This window comes from Arachis stenosperma, chromosome 3, assembly GCF_014773155.1.
Source record: "Arachis stenosperma cultivar V10309 chromosome 3, arast.V10309.gnm1.PFL2, whole genome shotgun sequence".
NCBI lineage: Eukaryota > Viridiplantae > Streptophyta > Magnoliopsida > Fabales > Fabaceae > Arachis > Arachis stenosperma.
The window spans coordinates 42105335-42127760 of record NC_080379.1 but is presented as its reverse complement, the minus strand read 5'-3'; positions in this window follow the sequence as shown (position 1 = coordinate 42127760).

The following is a 22426-nucleotide window of genomic DNA, read 5'->3' as shown; positions in this document are numbered from 1 at the left end:
AGCTCCATTTAAAACTCTTAGATATTATTACTTCTTAATTTCTCTCATCCTACTTTATTTGTCTAGTTGCTTGAGGACAAGTAACAGTTTAAGTTTGGTGTTGTGATGAGCGGATATTTTATACGCTTTTTGGGGGTAATTTCATGTAGATTTTAGTATGTTTTAATTAGTTTTTAATAGAATTTTATTAGTTTTTAAGCAAAAATCATATTTCTGGACTTTACTATGAGTGTGTGTATTTTTCTGTGATTTCAGGTATTTTCTGGCTGAAATTGAGGAAGCTGAGTAGAAATCTAACTTAGGCTGAAAAAGGACTGCTGATGCTGTTGGATCCTGACCTCCCTGCACTCGAATTGGATTTTCTGGAGCTACAGGAGTTCAATTGGCGCGCTCTCAATGGCGTTGGAAAGTAGACATCTAGGGCTTTCCAGCAATATATAATAGTCCATACTTTGCGCGAAGATAGATGACGTAACTTGGCGTTGAACGCCAAGTACATGCAGCTGTCTGGAGTTAGACGCCAGAAAAACGTCATGATCCGGAGTTGAACGCCCAAAACACGTCATAACTTGGAGTTTAACTCCAAGAAAAGCCTCTACTCGTGGATAGCTTTAGTCTCAGCCCCAGCACACACCAAGTGGGCCCCAGAAGTGGATTTCTGCACCAATTACCTTAGTTTATTCATATTCTGTAAACCTAGGTTACTAGTTTACTATTTAAACAACTTTTAGAGACTTATCTTGTACCTCATGACATTTTCAGATCTGAATTACATACTTTTTGACGGCATGAGTCTCTAAACTCCATTGTTGGGGGTGAGGAGCTCTGCAGCGTCTCGATGAATTAATACAATTCCTTTATTTTCCATTCAAACACGCTTGTTCTTATCTAAGATGTTCATTCGCGCTTAATTATGGAGAAGGTGATGATCCGTGACACTCATCACCTTCCTCAATCCATGAACGTGTGCCTGACAACCACCTCCGTTCTACATCAGATTGAATGAGTATCTCTTAGATTCCTTAATCAGAATCTTGTGGTATAAGCCAGATTGATGGCGGCATTCATGAGAATCCGGAAGGTCTAAACCTTGTCCGTGGTATTCCGAGTAGGATTCTGGGATTGAATGACTGTGACGAGCTTCAAACTTCTGAAGGCTGGGCGTAGTGACAGACGCAAAAGAATCAATGGATTCTATTCCGACCTGATTGAGAACCGACAGATGATTAGCCGTGCTGTGACAGAGCATAGGAACATTTTCACTGAGAGGATGGGAGGTAGCCATTGACAACGGTGACACCCTACATAGAGCTTGCCATGGAAGGGACCCTGCGTGTGGGAAGAGGATTTCAAGGAAGAGTTGAAGTTCAAAGGACAAAGCATCTCCAAAACTCCAACATATTTCTCATTACTGCACAACAAGTAACGCTATTATTCTCTTTTATTTTTCCAATCTAATAATTCCAACTGATAATTTTAATTAATATCCTGACTAAGAATAATAAGATAAACATCGCTTGCTTCAAACCAATAATCTCCGTGGGATCGACCCTTACTCACGTAAGGTATTACTTGGACGACCCAGTGCACTTGCTGGTTAGTTGAACGGAGTTGTGAAAAGAAAGTGTTGAGTTAATTCTTTTTGGCACATGCCAAAGAGCCATTATTTAAGGATCACAATTTCGTCCACCACTGAGCTTTGAAGCTTTCACATGCATAGGCCATTCTTGGAGTTAAACACCAGCTTTGGTGCCGGTTTGGGCGTTTAACTCCAGTTTTGGTGCTAGGTCTGGCGTTTTACGCCAGAAAAGGGTTTCTGGCTGGCGTTTAACACCAGTTTGGGCCATTAAATCTCAGGCAAAGTATGAACTATTATACATTTATGGAAAGTCCAAGATGTCTACTTTCCAACGCAATTGAGAGCTCGCCAATTGGGCATCTGTAGCTCCAGAAAATCCATTTCGAGTGTAGAAAGGTAGAATCCAACAGCATCTGTAGTCCTTTCTCAGCCTCTGAATCAGATTTTTGCTCAGGTCCTTCAATTTCAGCAAAAAATACCTGAAATTACAGAAAAATACATAACCATAGTGAAGTCCAGAAATGTGATTTTTGAATAAAAATTAATAAAAACATAACAAAAAGTGAATAAAACATGCTAAAAACTATATGAAAATACTACCAAAAAGCGTGTAAAATATTCGCTCATCAGTTAGCTATAGCCTGTATTAATTCTTGCATTTGATGATGTTTACCTTTATTGCACTCTAGGTGTTTGATAAAATATTTTCACTAGTTATAGAGTAGTTTTCTATACTCTTGGCCTAGGCTAAGAGAATTGGGTGACCTTGAGTCATTGGGTCTAGTTGGATTGGTGATTTGGGACCCTTGTTGGTCAATTTGGTACCCATTGACACTAGTCTACTACTAAGTTAATTAGTAGCTAGATTGGGACTTATGGGTTGATGTTGATCAAGCCTATTTGACATACTTCAAGTATAGAAGTAGACTTGATGGGTTTGGTCCCTCATAATTGTCAATATATGTTTTGTAGACAAGGATGGTGATCTCAATTTCTATGACTTAGCTAAAAGTTCTTTTCATTTCCTTTACTAGTTAATTGTCATTTACTTTATTGTTATTTAGTTTTCTTGCCAATCACCAATCAAAATCCCTAGTTCCTTCATAGCCAATAATTGAGCACTTCATTACAATTCCCTGTGAGACGACCCGAGGTTTAAATACTCTCGGTTATTTCTATTAGGGTTTGTACTTATGACAACCATACTAAAACTTTTATTGAGTGTTATTTGTCGGTTTGGAACTATACTATCAGCGGAATTATTTTGGTGAAATTCCTAACTGACGATTTTCCTACATCAATACGCTATTACTGGCCATTGTTGCCTTCTTTTTGTGAGATAAACGGAATAGGAGAAGATATGAAATGAATGTGGAGAATGCCAAGGGTTAGACATCTTTTATAGCTGCTGGAAAATTGTTTACACATATCTCGTTTATACATATCTCGTTTACACTGTGAAAGAGATAATTTTATACGTATCTCGTTTATAGTGTAAATGAGATATACACGTATTACGTCTACGTGTCTTATCTCGTTTACTAGTCAGTGTGATGAATTTTGATAATAATTTTTAAAATTATTTAATTCAGTAATTATTAGATTTAATTTGTTTATTAAAATAAAAGATTCATCCTAATATCCTTACAATAATAATATTTATATTAATATTTGGTAAAAGATTAAAGGTATATTCCATAGTTATACACATTTTTTCTATGTGAATAAATTGTGTGTATGTTATATTATTGTTGATTAAAGAAAAGAAATGACAAATTGAAAGCGGCAAGGGACCAAAAGAGAAATAAGAAATTGAAAAATTCACAACTAAGATGAAAATACCTAAGATGACATCATCGCAAATTGCTAATAAGGTTGGTTCATCTTTAATATGAGTAAGTAACCACCGCCATTGATAAACCACTATTTCATGGTTTATCTTGTGCTAATTTGAGTGGTTTTTATCAAGCCTTTGCACACTTATTCATACTATTTGCATGGTTTTACTTTTTCCTTCCGGATTTTGTGCTATGATTGAAAACATGCTTCTTTGGGCTTTAAATTTGCTATGTTTAATCCTCTCTTATTACCATTCGATACCTTGATATGTGTGTTAAGTGTTTCAGGCTTCATAGGGCAGGAATGACTTAGAGAATGGAGAGGAAGCTTGCAAAAATAGAAGGAACACAAGAAACCAAGGAGATGACCAGTGAACACCAACGTGGACGCATGGCTCACGCGACCGCGCAAAATGGAGAAAATCACAGTGACGCATTCGCGTGCCTGGTGCACGAAATTGCAATCACACTTTTGCAATCCCGCACAACTAACCAGCAAGTGCACTGGGTCGTCCAAGTAATACCTTGCGTGAGCAAGGGTCGATCCCACGGAGATTGTCGGCTTGAAGCAAGCTATGGTTATCTTGTAAATCTTAGTCAGGATATCAGAAATTATCAGGATTGATTGTAAAAAGCAAAAGAACATGAAATGGTTACTTGTATTGCAGTAATGGAGAATAGGTTGAGATTTTGGAGATGCTCCATCTTCTGAATCTCTGCTTTCCTACTGTCTTTCTTCATCAAACACGCGAAGCTCCTTCCATGGCAAGCTGTATGTAGGGTTTCACCGTTGTCAGAGCTCCTCACCCCCAACCATGGGGTTTAGAGACTCATACCGTGGAAAGTACACAAAGAAACGTGTAAAGTATCATGAGGTACAGATACAATGTCAAAAGATCCTATTAATAGTGAACTAGTAATCCTAAGGTTTACAGAAATGAGTAAATGACAGAAAAATCCACTTTCGGGCCCACTTGGTGTGTGCTTGGGCTGAGCGTTGAAGCTTTCATGTGTAGAGACCTTTTCTGGAGTTAAACGCCAGTTTTCATGCCAGTTTGGGCGTTTAACTCCAAGTTTTATGCCAGTTCCAGCGTTAAACGTTGGAAATTCTGAGGCTGAATTGCCACGCCGGTTTGGGCCATCAAATCTTGGGCAAAGTATGGACTATTATACATTGATGGAAAGCCCAGGATGTCTACTTTCCAACGCTGTTGAGAGCGCGCCAATTGGGCTTCTATAGCTCCATAAAATCCACTTTGAGTGCAGGGAGGTCAGAATCCAACAGCATCTGCAGTCCTTTTCAGTCTCTGAATCAGATTTTTGCTCAGGACCCTCAATTTCAGCCAGAAAATACCTGAAATCACAGAAAAACACACAAACTCATAGTAAAGTCCAGAAAAGTGAATTTTAGCTAAAAACTAATAACAATATACTAAAAACTAACTAAAATATACTAAAAACATACTAAAAACAATGCCAAAAAGCGTACAAATTATCCGCTCATCACAACACCAAACTTAAATTGTTGCTTGTCCCCAAGCAACTGAAAATCAAAATAGGATAAAAAGAAGAGAATATACTATAGACTCCAAAATATCAAAGAAACATAGTTCCAATTAGATGAGCGGGACTAGTAGCTTTTTGCCTCCGAACAGTTTTGGCATCTCACTCTATCCTTTGAAGTTCAGAATGATTGGTATCTATAAGAACTCAGAACTCAGATAGTGTTATTGATTCTCCTAGTTAAGTATGATGATTCTTGAACATAGCTAGTGTATGAGTCTTGGCTGTGGCCCAAAGCACTCTGTCTTCCAGTATTACCACCGGATACATACATGCCACAGACACATAATTGGGTGAACATTTTTAGATTGTGACTCAGCTTTGCTAGAGTCCCCAATTAGAGGTGTCCAGGGTTCTTAAGCACACTCTTTTTGCCTTGGTTCACAACTTTATTTTTTTCTTTTTCTTCTTTTTTTTTCGAAATTTTTTTTTCTTTTTTTTTTTGTATTCACTGCTTTTTCTTGCTTCAAGAATCATTTTGATGATTTTTCAGATCCTCAATAACAGTTCTCTTTTTCCCTCATTCTTTCAAGAGCCAACAATCTTTAACATTCTCAAAACAACAAATTCAAGAGACATATGCACTGTTCAAGCATTCATTCAGAAAACAAAAAGTATTGTCACCACATCAAACTAATTCAACTAGTTTCAAGGATAAATTTCGAAATCCTGTACTTCTTGTTCTTTTGTGATTAAAGCATTTTTCATTTAAGAGAGGTGATGGATTCATAGGACATTCATAACTTTAAGGCATAAATTTTATTAATTATGAATTAAGAACAAGACTCAAATATAGATATAAGATGAGACTAAAAAAAAATATAAAAATAGAAAAAAAAACGAAAAAAATAGGCTCCTAATGATAGAGGTTTTCACAGAGTTAGGACTCAACAACCTTGATTTTGAGAAGTGGATGCTCCCTCAACTTGAGAGGAGAGCTTTTGGCGTTTCATCTCTTGGAGTTCACGCCCCTGCTTCTCTTGTTCCTTCAGTAATTTGCAGAGCATGCAGTTCTGATTCTGCTGTTCTTCCTTAAGTTGCTCCATAGTCTCTTGCAACTTGTTGATAGATGCTTCTAGGTTGGCCCAGTAGCCAATTTCAGGGAATTCAGGGAGGAACTCCTGCGCCCTCCTTTTGATAGAGTTGTCTTGCATTTGTCATTCCATTGACTTCTTAGTGATTGGGTGTTCAATGGGTATGAATTCATCTACTCCCATCTTCACCCCAGCCTCTTTACAGAGCAAGGAGATCAAGCTTGGGTAAGCCAATTTGGCTTCAGTGGAATTCTTATTTGCAATTGTGTAGATCTCACAAGCAATCACATGATGAACCTCCACTTCTTTTCCAAGCATAATGCAATGAATCATCACTGCTCTCTTGATAGTGACCTCAGAACGGTTGCTAGTGGGCAGTATGGAACGCCCAATAAAGTCTAGCCAACCTCTTGCAATTGGTTTGAGGTCTCCCCTCTTGAGTTGGTTTGGGACACCCTTAGAATTGGTTATCCACTTAGTTCCAGGGAGGCATATGTCCTCTAGAACTTGATCCAACCCTTTATCTGCTCTCACCATCCTCCTATTAAAGGATTCAGGATCATCTTGCAGTTGAGGTAATTTGAAGATTTCTCTTATTTTGTCCAGATGGAAGTACATAACTTTCCCTCTGACCATGGTTCTGTAGGTATGGTAAGCAGTTCCAGTCATTCTCTGCTTATCTGTTAGCCACAGATTTGAGTAGAATTCCTGAACCATGTTCCTTCCAACCTTTATCTCAGGATTGGTTAGAACTTCCCATCCTCTGTTTCGAATTTGCTCTTGGATCCCCGGATATTCATCTTCTTTCAGATCAAATTTCACTTCCGGGATCACTGACCTCAGACCCATTATTTTGTGATAATGGTCTTCATGTTCTTTGGTTAAGAACTTCTCTTGATTCCAAAGATTCTTTGGATTATTCTCTTTCTTGCCTCTTAAATTGGTTTGTTTTCCCTTAGGAGCCATGATATTGATGGATCTTGGCTTTAGTGATCACGGAAAAGCTGGATTATTCTCTTTCTTGCCTCTTAAATTGGTTTGTTTTCCCTTAGGAGCCATGATATTGATGGATCTTGGCTTTAGTGATCACGAAAAAACACACCAAACTTAGAGGTTTGCTTGTCCTCAAGCAAAAGAAAGGAAAGAAGAAGAGAGATGAGAAAAGCAAATTCGAATGGTGTGGGGGAATGGGGCGTCCAAACGTGTATTTATAAGGTGGGGAGGGGAGATTTCGAAAAGAAAAGAAAAATTTGAAAGGAGATTTGAGAAGATATGGAAAGAAATTGAAAAAAAAAGGGTGAGTTTTTTGAACAAAATTTTGGAATGATGAGAGATTGAAATGTGATTTTGTAGAAAAGTATGGGTAAGAAAAGGAAAGTTTGAAAAAAATTTGGTTTGAAAACAAAATTGTGGTCCCCCCACCTTTCTGGCATTAAACGCCCAGAATGGCACCCATTCTGGCGTTTAACGCCCATTTGATGCCCCTTTTGGGCGTTTAACGCCCAGCCAGGTGCCCTGGCTGGCGTTAAACGCCAGAATTCCTTTATCACTGGGCGTTTTTCTAAACGCCCAGGATGCTGCACACCTGGCGTTAAACGCCCAGAATGGTGCCCATTCTGGCGTTTAACGCCCAAAATGGCACCATTCCTGGCGTTAAACGCCCAGAATGATACCCATTCTGGCGTTTAACGCCCAGAATGCCCCTTACTGGCATTTTTTCGCCAGTAAGCTCATTTTCTCTGCTTTTTGAGCTGAATCCTTCTGTAACTCTGTGAATTCCTTCATTTTTGATATTTGCCTTTGTAAAAACAAATCATATAACCTACTAATGACTGGGTTGCCTCCCAGCAAGTGCTTCTTTACTGTCTTTAGCTGGACCTTCACTGAGAATCATTCAAGTCTCAGTTTTGAGCATTCCTGCTCAAAATTGCCTTCAAGATAATGCTTGATTCTCTGTCCATTAACAATGAACTTTTTGTCAGAATCAATATCCTGAAGCTCAACATATCCATATGGTGAAACTCCTGTAATCACATACGGACCCCTCCACCGGGATTTGAGTTTTCCTGGGAACAGTCTGAGCCTAGAGTTGAAGAGTAGGACTTTTTGTCCTGGCTCAAAGACTCTGGTTGACAACTTCTTGTCATGCCATTTCTTTGCCTTTTCCTTATAAATTTTTGCATTTTCAAAGGCATTGAGTCTGAACTCCTCTAGCTCATTTAGCTGGAGCAATCTCTTTTCACCAGCTAACTGTGCATCCATGTTTAGGAATCTGGTTGCCCAGTAGGCTTTTATGTTCCAGTTCCACGGGCAGATGACAGGCCTTCCCATACACCAGTTGGTATGGAGAGGTTCCTATAGGAGTCTTGAATGCTGTTCTGTATGCCCACAGAGCATCATCCAAGCTCTTTGCCCAATCCTTTCTTCGGGCTATCACAGTCCGTTCCAGGATTCTCTTTAGCTCTCTGTTAGAGACTTCAGCTTGCCCATTTGTCTGTGGATGATATGGAGTTGCCACTTTATGGCTGATTCCATATCTAACCATAGCAGAGTATAGCTGTCTATTGCAGAAATGAGTGCCCCCATCACTGATTAGTACTCTGGGAACACCAAACCTGCTGAAAATGTGTTTCTGGAGGAATTTTAGCACGGTCTTGGTATCATTAGTGGGTGTAGCAATTGCTTCTACCCACTTAGATACGTAGTCCACTGCCACCAGAATGTAAGTGTTTGAGTATGATGGTGGGAATGGACCCATGAAGTCAATTCCCCATACATCAAACAATTCTATCTCTAAGATCCCTTGTTGAGGCATGGCATATCCGTGAGGCAAGTTACCAGCTCTTTGGCAACTGTCACAGTTACGCACAAACTCTCGGGAATCTTTATAGAGAGTAGGCCAGTAGAAGCCACATTGGAGGACTTTAGCGGCTGTTCGCTCACTTCCAAAATGCCCTCCATACTGTGATCCATGGCAATGCCATAGGATCTTTTGTGCTTCTTCTCTAGGTACACATCTGCGGATTACTCCGTCTGCACATCTCTTAAAGAGATATGGTTCATCCCAGAGGTAGTACTTGGCATCCGAAATTAATTTCTTTCTTTGCACTTTGCTGTACTCCTGAGGTATGAACCTCATAGCTTTATAATTTGCAATATCTGCAAACCAAGGAGCTTCCTGAATGGCAAAGAGTTGCTCATCTGGGAAAGTCTCAGAGATCTCAGTAGAAGGGAGGGACGCCCCAGCTACTGGGTCTATTCGGGATAGATGATCAGCTACTTGGTTCTCTGTCCCTTTTCTGTCTCTTATTTCTATATCAAACTCTTGCAGAAGCAACACCCATCTTATTAGCCTGGGTTTTGAATCCTGCTTTGTGAGTAAGTATTTAAGAGCAGCATGGTCAGTGTACACAACCACTTTGGATCCCACTAGATAGGATCTAAACTTGTCAATGGCATAGACCACTGCAAGTAATTCTTTTTCTGTGGTTGTGTAGTTCTTCTGTGCGTCATTTAGAACACGGCTGGCATAATAAATGACGTGCAGATGCTTGTTATGCCTCTGTCCCAACACTGCACCAATGGCATGGTCACTTGCATCACATATTAATTCAAATGGCAATGTCCAATCTGGTGCAGAGATGACTGGTGCTGTGACCAGCTTAGCTTTCAGGGTCTCAAATGCCTGCAGACACTGTGTGTCAAACACAAATGGTGTGTCAGCAGCTAGCAGGTTACTTAAAGGTTTTGCAATTTTTGAAAAATCCTTTATAAACCTTCTGTAGAATCCTGCATGCCCCAGAAAGCTTCTGATTGCCTTAACATTGGCAGGTGGTGGTAATTTTTCAATTACCTCTACCTTTGCCTTATCCACCTCTATTCCCTTGCTTAAAATTTTGTGCCCAAGGACGATTCCCTCAGTCACCATAAAGTGACATTTCTCCCAGTTTAAAACCAGGTTAGTCTCTTGGCACCTTTTCAGGACAAGTGCTAGGTGATTAAGACAAGAGCTGAATGAGTCTCCATATACTGAAAAGTCGTCCATGAAGACTTCCAGAAATTTCTCTACCATATCTGAGAAGATAGAGAGCATGCACCTCTGAAAGGTTGCAGGTGCATTGCACAGACCAAAAGGCATCCTCCTATAGGCAAACACGCCAGAAGGGCAAGTGAATGCTGTTTTCTCTTGGTCCTGAGGATCTACTGCAATTTGGTTGTAGCCTGAATAGCCATCCAAAAAGTAGTAATAGTCATGCCCAGCTAGTCTTTCTAGCATTTGGTCTATGAATGGTAAAGGAAAATGATCCTTTCTGGTGGCTGTATTGAGCCTTCTGTAGTCAATACACATACGCCACCCTGTAACTGTTCTTGTAGGAACCAGTTCATTTTTTTCATTATGAACCACTGTCATGCCTCCCTTTTTGGGGACAACTTGGACAGGGCTCACCCAGGGGCTATCAGAAATAGGATAGATAATCCCAGCCTCTAGTAATTTAGTGACCTCTTTCTGCACCACCTCCTTCATGGCTGGGTTTCGCCTCCTTTGTGGTTGGACCACTAGTTTGGCATTATCCTCCAACAGGATCTTGTGCATGCATCTAGCTGGGCTAATACCCTTAAGATCACTTATGGACCACCCAAGAGCTGTCTTGTGTGTTCTTAGCACTTGAATCAGTGCTTCCTCTTCCTGTGGATTTAAAGCAGAGCTTATAATCACTGGAAAAGTTTCACCCCCTCCCAGAAATGCATATTTCAGGGAAGGTGGTAGTGGTTTGAGTTCAGGTTTGGGAGGCTTATCCTCCTCCTGAGGAATTTTCGAAAATTCCTTTGTTTCCTGTGGTTCTTCTTGATCAGGTTGAGCATCCTTGAAGATGTCTTCAAGCTCTGATTCTAGGCTTTCAGTCATATTAATCTCTTCCACCAAAGAGTCAATAATGTCTGTGCCCATGCAGTCATTTGGTGTGTCTGGATGCTGCATAGCTTTCACAGCATTCAACTTGAACTCATCTTCATTGACTCTTAGGGTCACTTCCCCTTTTTGTACATCAATGAGAGTCCGTCCAGTTGCTAGGAATGGTCTTCCTAGAATGAGAGTTGCACTCTTGTGCTCCTCCATTTCCAGCACCACAAAGTCAGTTGGAAAGGTAAATGGCCCAACCTTGACAATCATATCCTCTATTATGCCTGATGGATGTTTAATGGAGCCATCAGCAAGTTGGAGGCATATCCTGGTTGGTTTGACTTCTCCAGTCAACCCAAGCTTTCTGATAGTGGATGCAGGTATTAGATTGATGCTTGCTCCAAGATCACATAGGGCTGTCTTGGTGCAAGCGCCTTCTAATGTGTATGGTATCAGAAAGCTTCCAGGATCTTGAAGCTTTTCTGGTAAGCTTTTCAGAATGACTGCACTGCATTCTTCAGTGAGAAACACTTTTTCAGTTTCTCTCCAATCCTTCTTATGGCTTAAGATTTCCTTCATGAACTTAGCATAAGAAGGTATTTGCTCAAGTGCCTCTGCAAACGGAATTTTTATTTCAAGAGTCCTTAGATAGTCTGCAAAGCGGGCAAATTGCTTATCCTGTTCCGCTTTGCGGAGTTTCTGAGGATAAGGCATCTTGGCTTGATATTCTTCAACCTTAGATGCTGCAGGTTTATTCCTTACAGAAGTGGTTGAAGAAGCCTTTTTAGAGGGATTACTGTCAGCACTCTCAGGTGTCTGATCTTCCCTTGGCGTTTGAACGCCAGGAATGGGTGAAGATTGGGCGTTAAACACCAACTTCTCTCCCTTTTCTGGCGTTTGAACGCCAGAACTGGGCAAGGAATGGGCGTTTAACGCCAACTTTCCTTCCCTTTCTGGCGTTTGAACGCCAATAACATTCCTCTCTGGGCTCTTACTGTCCTCAGAGGGATTTTGAACAGTGGTTTGGTTATCCTCTGTCAATTGTTCCCTGTTTGGCTTTTTGCTCTTTTGAGCAGTGGTATTCAGTGTCTTCCCACTCCTCAGTTGAACTGCTTGACACTCCTCTGTTATTTGTTTAGATATTTGCTGTTTTGCTTAATTCAATTGCAGTTCTATGTTCTTGTTAGCAACTTTAGTTTCATAGAGCATCTCTTTAAATTCTGCTAACTGTTCTGTCATCAGGAGCAATTGTTGACTAAGCTCAATCATCTGTTCTTGAGGATTAGGGTTAGTGACTACTGTCATGACTTCCTCATCTGGAGAGAACTCATTGCTAGAATACAAATATTGGTTTCTAGCAACAGTGTCTATAAGCTCTTGAGCTTCTTCAATTGTCTTCCTCATGTGTATAGATCCACCAGCTGAGTGGTCTAAAGACATCTGAGCTTTTTCTGTAAGCCCATAGTAGAAGATGTCTAACTGTACCCACTCTGAAAACATTTCAGAGGGGCATTTTCTTAGCATACCTCTATACCTCTCCCAGACATTATAAAGGGATTCATTATCCTCTTGTTTAAAGCCTTGGATGTCCAGCCTTAGCTGTGTCATCCTCTTTGGAGGGTAAAAATGATTCAGGAATTTATCTGATAACTGTTTCCATGTCTTTATGCTTGCTGTAGGTTGGTTATTCAACCACCTTTTAGCTTGATCTTTTACAGCAAATGGAAACAGTAGTAGTCTGTAGACATCCTGATCCACCTCTTTATCATGTACTGTGTCAGCAATTTGTAAGAACTGTGCCAGAAACTCAGTAGGTTCTTCCTGTGGAAGACCGGAATACTGGCAATTTTGCTGCACTATGATAATAAGTTGAGGATTTAGCTCAAAGCTGCTTGCTTTGATGGGAGGTGTACAGATGCTACTCCCATATGCAGCTGTAATGGGGTTAGCATATGACCCCAGAGTCCTTTTGGACTGATCAATCCCACTTATGTCCATAATGGACAAAAGGGAAATGATAATGATTGCAAACAGATAAATTTTGTTTTTTTTTGAGTTAATTTTTTGAGTTAAACGAAAAAAATAAAATAAAACAAAAGAAAATTAAAATAAAAATTCGAAAATCAAAAAGAAAATAAGATCAAAGCAAATTGAGAACTGAATCAATTAAGTAATTAAAAAGATTTTGAAAATAGCAATTAAAAAGATATGATTGAAAAATTTTTATGAAAAAGATTTGATTTTTGAAAAGAGGAAAGAGAAAAACACAAAAAGACACCAAACTTAAAATTTTTAGAAAATCAAACACTAATTTTCGAAAATTTTAAGAGAAAAACACAAAGAGGACACCAAACTTAGAATTTTTACGGATAAAAAAGGGACTAAGGACATGCAAAATCGAAAATTAAAAGAAAAGTAAAAGCATGCAATTGACACCAAACTTAGAATATGAAACTAGACTCAACTAAAAGACTCTAAACCAAATAAAAAAAAACAAAAACAGTCCTAATCTAAGCAACAAGATAAGCCGTCAGTTGTCCAAACTCGAACAATCCCCGGCAACGGCGCCAAAAACTTGGTGCACGAAATTGCAATCACACTTTTGCAATCCCGCACAACTAACCAGCAAGTGCACTGGGTCGTCCAAGTAATACCTTGCGTGAGCAAGGGTCGATCCCACGGAGATTGTCGGCTTGAAGCAAGCTATGGTTATCTTGTAAATCTTAGTCAGGATATCAGAAATTATCAGGATTGATTGTAAAAAGCAAAAGAACATGAAATGGTTACTTGTATTGCAGTAATGGAGAATAGGTTGAGGTTTTGGAGATGCTCCATCTTCTGAATCTCTGCTTTCCTACTGTCTTTCTTCATCAAACACGCGAAGCTCCTTCCATGGCAAGCTGTATGTAGGGTTTCACCGTTGTCAGTGGCTACCTCCCATCCTCTTAGTGAAAACGTTCCTATGCTCTGTCACAGCATGGCTAATCATCTGTCGGTTCTCGGTCAGGCCGGAATAAAATCCATTGATTCTTTTGCGTCTGTCACTAACGCCCCGCCTGCTAGGAGTTTGAAGCACGTCACAGTCATTCAATCATTGAATCCTACTCAGAATACCACAGACAAGGTTTAGACCTTCCGGATTCTCTTGAATGCCGCCATCAGTTCTAGCTTATACCACGAAGATTCTGGTTAAGGAATCCAAGAGATATCTACTCAATCTAAGGTAGAATGGAGGTGGTTGTCAGGCACACGTTCATAGTTGAGAATATGATGAGTGTCACGGATCATCACATTCATCCGGGTTAAGAACAAGTGATATCTTAGAATGGAAGCAAGCATGATTGAATAAGAAACAGTAGTAATTGCATTAATCCATCAAGACACAGCAGAGCTCCTCACCCCCAACCATGGGGTTTAGAGACTCATACCGTGGAAAGTACACAAAGAAACGTGTAAAGTATCATGAGGTACAGATACAATGTCAAAAGATCCTATTAATAGTGAACTAGTAATCCTAAGGTTTACAGAAATGAGTAAATGACAGAAAAATCCACTTCCGGGCCCACTTGGTGTGTGCTTGGGCTGAGCGTTGAAGCTTTCATGTGTAGAGACCTTTTCTGGAGTTAAACGCCAGCTTTCATGCCAGTTTGGGCGTTTAACTCCAAGTTTTATGCCAGTTCCAGCGTTAAACGCTGGAAATTCTGAGGCTGAATTGCCACGCCGGTTTGGGCCATCAAATCTTGGGCAAAGTATGGACTATTATACATTGCTGGAAAGCCCAGGATGTCTACTTTCCAACGCCGTTAAGAGCGCGCCAATTGAGCTTCTGTAGCTCTAGAAAATCCACTTCGAGTGCAGGGAGGTCAGAATCCAACACCATCTGCAGTCCTTTTCAGTCTCTAAATCAGATTTTTGCTCAGGACCCTCAATTTCAGCCAGAAAATACCTGAAATCACAGAAAAACACACAAACTCATAGTAAAGTCCAGAAAAGTGAATTTTAGCTAAAAACTAATAACAATATACTAAAAACTAACTAAAATATACTAAAAACATACTAAAAACAATGCCAAAAAGCGTACAAATTATCCGCTCATCAGTGCCTGACGCGAACGCGTGGCAAGGAAAATGCTGAATGACGCGCACGTGTGGACGATGCGTACGCGTGACATGCGCGATCTGAAGAATTAACAGAAATCGCTGGGGGCAATTTTGGGCCTGACACGAATGCGTAAACGACGCATACGCGTGGCAAGGAAAATGCTAAATGACGCGCACGCGTGGACGACGCGTACGCGTGACATGCGCGATCTACAGAATTAACAGAAATCGCTGGGGGCGATTTTGGGCCGAGTTTTGACCCAGTTCTCGGCCCAGAAAACACAGATTAGAGGCTATAAAGTGGGGGAATACATCCATTCATAAAGACAATATTATTATTCAAAATTTTAGTTTTTAGATGTAGTTTTTCTAGAGAGAGAGGCTCTCTCCTCTCTCTTAGGATTTAGGATTTAGGATTTCTCTTAGGTTAGGTTAACTTCATCTTCATTCCAGGTTCAATGTTCCTTTATTTCGATTTCTCTTCTATTTTTATTTATTCTATTATGTTGATTTATGAATTCTTATGTTTAATTTGATTTCTCTATTTAATGCAATTTGAGGTATTTCATATTTATGATTTTAATTTAGCTTTTTACATTCTTAGCTTGTGTTGAGTAATTGGAGACACTTGAGTTATCAAACTCCTTATTGATTGAAAATTGGAATTCTTTACTGATTGATTTGGATTTCCCTAACTCTAGTCTTTTCTTATGAATTGACTAGGACCTGAGGAATCAAATTGATTTATCCACTTAACATACCTTCATAGTTAGAGGTTGACCAAGTCGGAGCAAAAGCCAATTCTCATCACAATTGATAAGGATAACTTGGATAGGACTTCCAATTCTCATACCTTGCCAAGAGTTTTATTATTATTATTCTATTTTCTCTACAATTTACTCTTCTTATTTCTCATCCCCAAAATCCCAATTTACACAACTCATAACCAATAATAAGAACACTTCCCTGCAATTTCTTGAGAAGACGACCCGAGGTTTGAATACTTCGGTTATAAATTTTATTGGGTTTTGTTAGTTGTGACAACCAAAACTTTTGCACGAGTGGATTCTTTGTTGGTTTAGAAGCTATACTTTCAACGAGACTTTATATGTGAAATTCTAGACCACACAAGAATCCGCTCGTCAAAATGGCGCCGTTGCCGGGGAATTGCAAACGTGTGCCGTATTATTGGTTATTGTAAATATGTTCTTTTTCTTGTTTATTTATTTTTGTTTTTGTTTTTAATTTTTATTAGTTACTATGAGCTCTCACTCCCATCGCTTTGAGTTTGATTCCAATGTTGTTGTAAGGGATGGAAGCTATAACAGGAACATGCATCAAGGTCGAAACAATCAAAGATGGAAGGAGCCACGAGGATCTAATCAACCCTTTCGGCAACAACACTCTCCAAGGTATCATGAACAATGACCATCCTACAATGCATGCCAAGACAATAGTTATGGTGGACCCTTTCGTGACAACCAACACCCACCAAATTACTATGGTCAAGAGCCATTCCGAGGTGCATACCAAAATGATAAATATGGTGGACCCCCTTGTAGTTACCAACAAACCCTATCATATGCTTATGAACCACCTCCTCAACATAGCTTTGAACCACCATATTCACAAGCCCCCTACCACCATTCACCTCCATATGACCCTAACCCATATCCACCCTAATTCCAATCTAATTACTCCAAAGAACCACCACTTTCCTATGCACCATGTCCATATCCATCGACCTGAGAATCACAGGAGCGTCTCAAGGAAACAGTGGAAAAATTTCATGCAACTCTTCACCAACTAGAGCAAGCGATCAATCGATTACCTTCCCGACGTTCGGACACTCAAGGAACTCCCATGGCTTCATGTGGAGAATCTAGTGAAGAACGCAGCATGAAGGAGATACTAGAAACTCCAGTAGACAATAAGGAGCATAACTTTATATTGGAACAAGTGGAGGAAGCCAAAATTATTGAAGAAGAAGAAGTGGTTGAAGATTTAGGAGATGCAGAACCTCCATGGGAAAGCTCAATCATAGAGCCCCCTTCTAAGGAGTTTGAATTTGATGTTGAGGAGGGTGTACAACCTCCAAGGCATATCATGGTTGAAGACTTTGAAGGGGATGATCAAGAGATATATTCAATCATTGAAGAATTCTTATCTACAATTGAACCCTCTCCCATTGGATTAGACATGGAGATCAAAGAAGAAGAAGCACAAACTCCCATGCCCTTGGTAAGCAATGAAGAAGAGATTGAATTGGAAGAAAGCTACCAAGAGGAAGAGGTTGAAATTGAAGAAGCTTGCAAAGAGGTGGAAGTTGTCAAAGAAGAGCACAAGGGAGTGGAGCTTGAAATCACCTTGCAAAAGTTGTTGGAGACCTCTCTGCCTAAGTCACCATCATCCTTCACAGCATTCAAGTGGGTAAAATTCTTATCCTTGACCTTTACTTTCCCACTTGAATATGGTTTACTTGAGACAGATGGTCAACTTAGAGCTCTTTGTGGCTTTAAGAGTAAGAGAGAGATGGTTAGTGCTCGGCGACACAATCCTAGGTTCGTTGTGGTTGGGAGATTAAGATCTAAATGCAAGGGTTGGTGTAGAGCTCAATTGAATAGGTCTAGGATGTTGTTTGGCCACTTCAGTGAGAATTCAAACTGCTTGCCATCCGGATGGAACAATATTGCTCAACAAGAAGACGGGTGCAAAAGCAAGGTTTGGAACCCTGAAATTCATTCCAACAATCAACACTTTTGGGGCCTTGTCACTTACTTTAGATTTCTTGACGGCTGTATGTGCCTAGTTTGGGATCTCGAAGGCCATTGGAATTGCAAACATTGGTGGAGATTCCGGGATGAGTTCAAGCATAAGCTGCCATGATAAGGAGCTCACCAAATGTCCAACTTAAGGACTTTAACTAAAAGTTCTAGGTGGGAGACAACCCACCATGGTATGATGATCGTTCTTTTTTAGTCTTAGTTTTGTTTAATTTTATTTTATTTTACTTTATTTTTCTTAATGACTCTTCCCAAAATCTCTACATATAGTCTGTATTTGCATTTGCATTCTGCATAAAAAAAAAATTTGCACGCGACGCGTCCGCGTCATATGTGCTTTTGCAACAAGAAGAAAAGAAGCAGAGAGTCACATAAAAGCGTGGCTAGAGGTGTGCCTTAGGCACAAATATGCCCACGCGACCGCGTCACTGACACGCTCGCATCGTTTGCGAAACAGCCCCCCTCACGCATCCGCATCACCCACGCGTACGCGTGACCCTACAAATCGGCGTAAAGAGGTGTCATGCCGAAAGTTGTGCTGGCCTGGTGCGGGCACTGTGCCCAAGGCACAAAATCACCCACGCGTATGCGTCCCTGACGCGTGCGCGTCATTTAGCTTCCGGACCACCCACGCGATCGCGTGGGTGACGCACTGACGCTTACGCGTCGAACGGCCAACTCAGTTTTCACGCCTACGCGTGATGCACGCGTATGCGTCGCGTCCCGTTTTTAATTTCCCTCCCTTTTATTCTACCTTCTCTCCTTCTTTCCTCATCCTTTCTTACTTTCTTCTTCTTCCTCTCTTTAACTTCTCATCCTTCTTCACTTCCATTCTATTTTACTTAATTTATTTGCATACTTTCATTCATTGCATTTTAATTTTGTGCATATTTTTATTTTCTTTTCTAAATTTATTATTTTTCCATTGGCGTTAAATTTTTTCATTCAACTGTTGTATCTTTTCTAGTATTATTTTGGTGCTCAGTGACTTGTTTTACACTGTTGGGTAATATTATTTAAGTCAATGCTAATCTTTTATGATACTTGTATTCTTTTTGCACTGACATGAACTCATACTGTCTTTCATTACCCACACTCCTCCCCTTTGTTGCAAATTTTACACTACTGATGGCCACCCGGAAGGGAACCGGAAGACGTTTACATGGGGAGACAGATAAGTCCATCTGCACAATCTTTGGAGAAAAGCGCCAATTAGAACCGCCCGTCCACCTGCACATCTCAGCATGCACCAAGGATGGTGCAAAATTTAAGTGTGGGGAGGTCGATACCGACTTCCATGGGTTAGTTACTTTATATTTTAACACCAATGTTTAATTTTTTTTGTTAAATTAGTTGTTGCATTTGCATGTTTGTTTGATTTTGTGCATATTTTACCAACTACTTGGTTGAAGTAATATTTTCTTTTTCAAGAAACTTTTTATAGCATTTCACTAATTTGAATTAAACTTTTTGAAAAACTTGTTTGAAGAAATATTATTTTGGAACATGGTTTAGAGCTCGAACACACAAAACCTGTGAGATTTTTGAGCCTATTTGATTGGTTGCATTTTATCAACCAATATTTTATTTTTGGTGTGTATTTTTCTCTCTAAAATTGTGATCTTTGTCTTGCTTAATTCTATATTTCCATGGTTTGATGTATGCATGTACTTATATGATAGAGGCCTATGTTTCACTATGCTTACATACACATATGGCCTTAACCTTTCATTATCCTTTGCGAACCAATTTGAGCCTATTTTACCCCTTTTATTCTTTACTTTAGCACATCATCAACTCTAAGCGGAAAACAATAATGTCCTTTATATTATGATTTCATGGATTTTCCTAAGTTAGGTGAGAAGTTTAGGTTAATTAAAGATTCAGATTTTAGTCCACTTAACCAAATACAATCCTACCTTGACCCTAACCCTATTACAACCCTTAAAAGACATCTTGATTTGTGTATTTATGCATTAAACTTCTGTTGATTGGGTGAAGAAGAGCAAGCCTTAGAAAGCAAGATTAATAGAGAATTGAGAGAATCGAACCTCAAATACTTGAGCGATTAGAGTGTATACACTTCTAGTGAGGGTTCGATGCTCGATTTCTTGTTCCCGGCTTTCATTAAGTTCATGTCTGTTCTTGGAGAATTTGATTTACTTTTAACCAAGTAAGTAGAATCATTTTTGCATGTAGATTGCATTCATATAGATAGGATTGCATTTCATACATTTTACCATTCCTCTTCACACCTTTATAGCTTCTCTTGAGCTTAGCATGAGGACATGCTAATGTTTAAGTGTGGGGAGGTTGATAAACCACTATTTTATCGTTTATCTTGTGCTAATTTGAGTAGTTTTTATCAAGCCTTTGCACACTTATTCATACTATTTGCATGGTTTTGCTTTTTCCTTCCGAATTTTGTGCTATAATTGAAAACATGCTTCTTTGAGCTTTAAATTTGCTATGTTTAATCCTCTCTTATTACCATTCGATACCTTGATATGTGTGTTAAGTGTTTTAGATTTCATAGGGCAGGAATGGCTTAGAGAATAGAGAGGAAGCTTGTAAAAATGGAAGGAACACAAGAAACAAAAGAGATGACCAGCGAACACTGACGCGAACGCATAGCTCACGCGACCGCGTGAAATGGAGAAAATCGCAGTGATGCGTTGCGTGCCTGACGCGAACGCATGGATTGGAATCTACACGAATGATGCGAACGCGTGGATGACGCATACGCGTGGCAAGGAAAACGCTGAATGACGCGCACGCGTGGAAGACGCGTACGCGTGACATGCGCGATCTGCAGAATTAACAGAAATCGCTGGGGGCGATTTTGGGCCGAGTTTTGACCCAGTTCTCGACCCAGAAAACATAGATTATAGGCTATAAAGTGGGGGAATACATTCATTCATAAAGACAACATTATTATTCACAATTTTAGTTTTTAGATGCAGTTTTTCTAGAGAGAGAGGCTCTCTCCTCTCTCTTAGGATTTAGGATTTAGGATTTCTCTTAGGTTAGGTTTACTTCTTCTTCATTCCAGGTTCAATGTTCCTTTACTTTGGTTTCTCTTCTATTTTTATTTATTCTATTACTTTGATTTATGAATTCTCATGTTTAATTTGATTTCTCTATTTAATGCAAATTGAGGTATTTCATATTTATGATTTTAATTTAGCTTTTTACATTCTTAGCTTGTGTTGAGTAATTGGAGACACTTGAGTTATCAAACTCCTTGGTGATTAAAAATTGGAATTCTTTGCTGATTAATTTGGATTCCCCTAACTCTAGTCTTTTCTTAGGAATTGACTAGGACCTGAGAAATCAAATTGATTTATCCACTTAACATACCTTCATAGTTAGAGGTTGACTAAGTGGGAGCAAAAGCCAATTCTCATCACAATTGATAAGGATAACTAGGATAGGACTTCCAATTCTCATACCTTGCCAAGAGTTTTTATTGTTATTATTCTATTTTCTTTACAATTTACTCTTCTTATTTCTCATCCCCAAAACCCCAATTTATACAACTCATAACCAATAATAAGACCACTTCCTTGCAATTCCTTGAGAAGATGACCCGAGGTTTGAATATTTCGGTTATAAATTTTATTGGGTTTTGTTACTTGTGACAACCAAAGTTTTTGTACGAAAGGATTCTCTGTTGGTTTAAAAACTATACTAGCAACGAGAATTTATTTATTGAGAATTCTTTACTAGCAGAAATATGATCGTCAGCCATCCCAACAAATATGAGCTATTCACCACCATCCATTGATATCACTTTTGTGATTTTGCTTTGGCAATCTTCATTTCTCTTTCTCTCCCTCTTGCACGTGAGACGCCTTAATTCTAGGCGAGTTCTTCAAAAAAAATATTTTTTACATAAAAGAGAATTATAAAGGAATAAAATTTATGAATTTGTTAGAACTTGAGAAGGGGATTTTGAATCAAGTTAAATCAGAATTAAAATTCTTGAGTTCTGTTTTTGTGGAAGCTAAATATTGCAGAAATTTTTTTTGTTTTGTCTCATACATACACCAGATAGAAACAGAGAAGGGAAGATGAAAAAGAGGCCAACATATATCTTGGTTCGGTTTCTATGTGTTATGAAATCTACGTCCAGTCTCCACCATAACCATGGTAAAATTTTCACTATAATCAAATTGATTACAATCACCAATATTAATAAATTACAACCTAATTTATCTAGTATCTTTCACTAAGCTTTATATCCCAAAGCCCAGCTTTCCAAGTGTTGTTCCAACTTGAAAGGAGAACCCAACCAGGTTTAACTCACCACCAAGTGCTATCCCAACTTGGCAAAAGAAACTTAATCCTAGTTCAGTGAAACCAAATTACATAGAAATAATTTCATTTTGCTTTTTCATGCATCTCTCTTGCCTTTTCTCTCATGGCTTTTTCTATTCACATAATTAGCCTTTTTCTCATATACAAAAAGATGATATTAGATAGCCATAACAAAGAAAATCTGAAATAAAACACAAATATAAGAAAAAGAATTAAGCTCAAGTTTGTTGAGATGATGCTCTTGAATTGCTCTCTTTTTCTTGTCTTGCAAATGTTGAAGTGAGGCCAGATTTATAGATGCATCTTGAT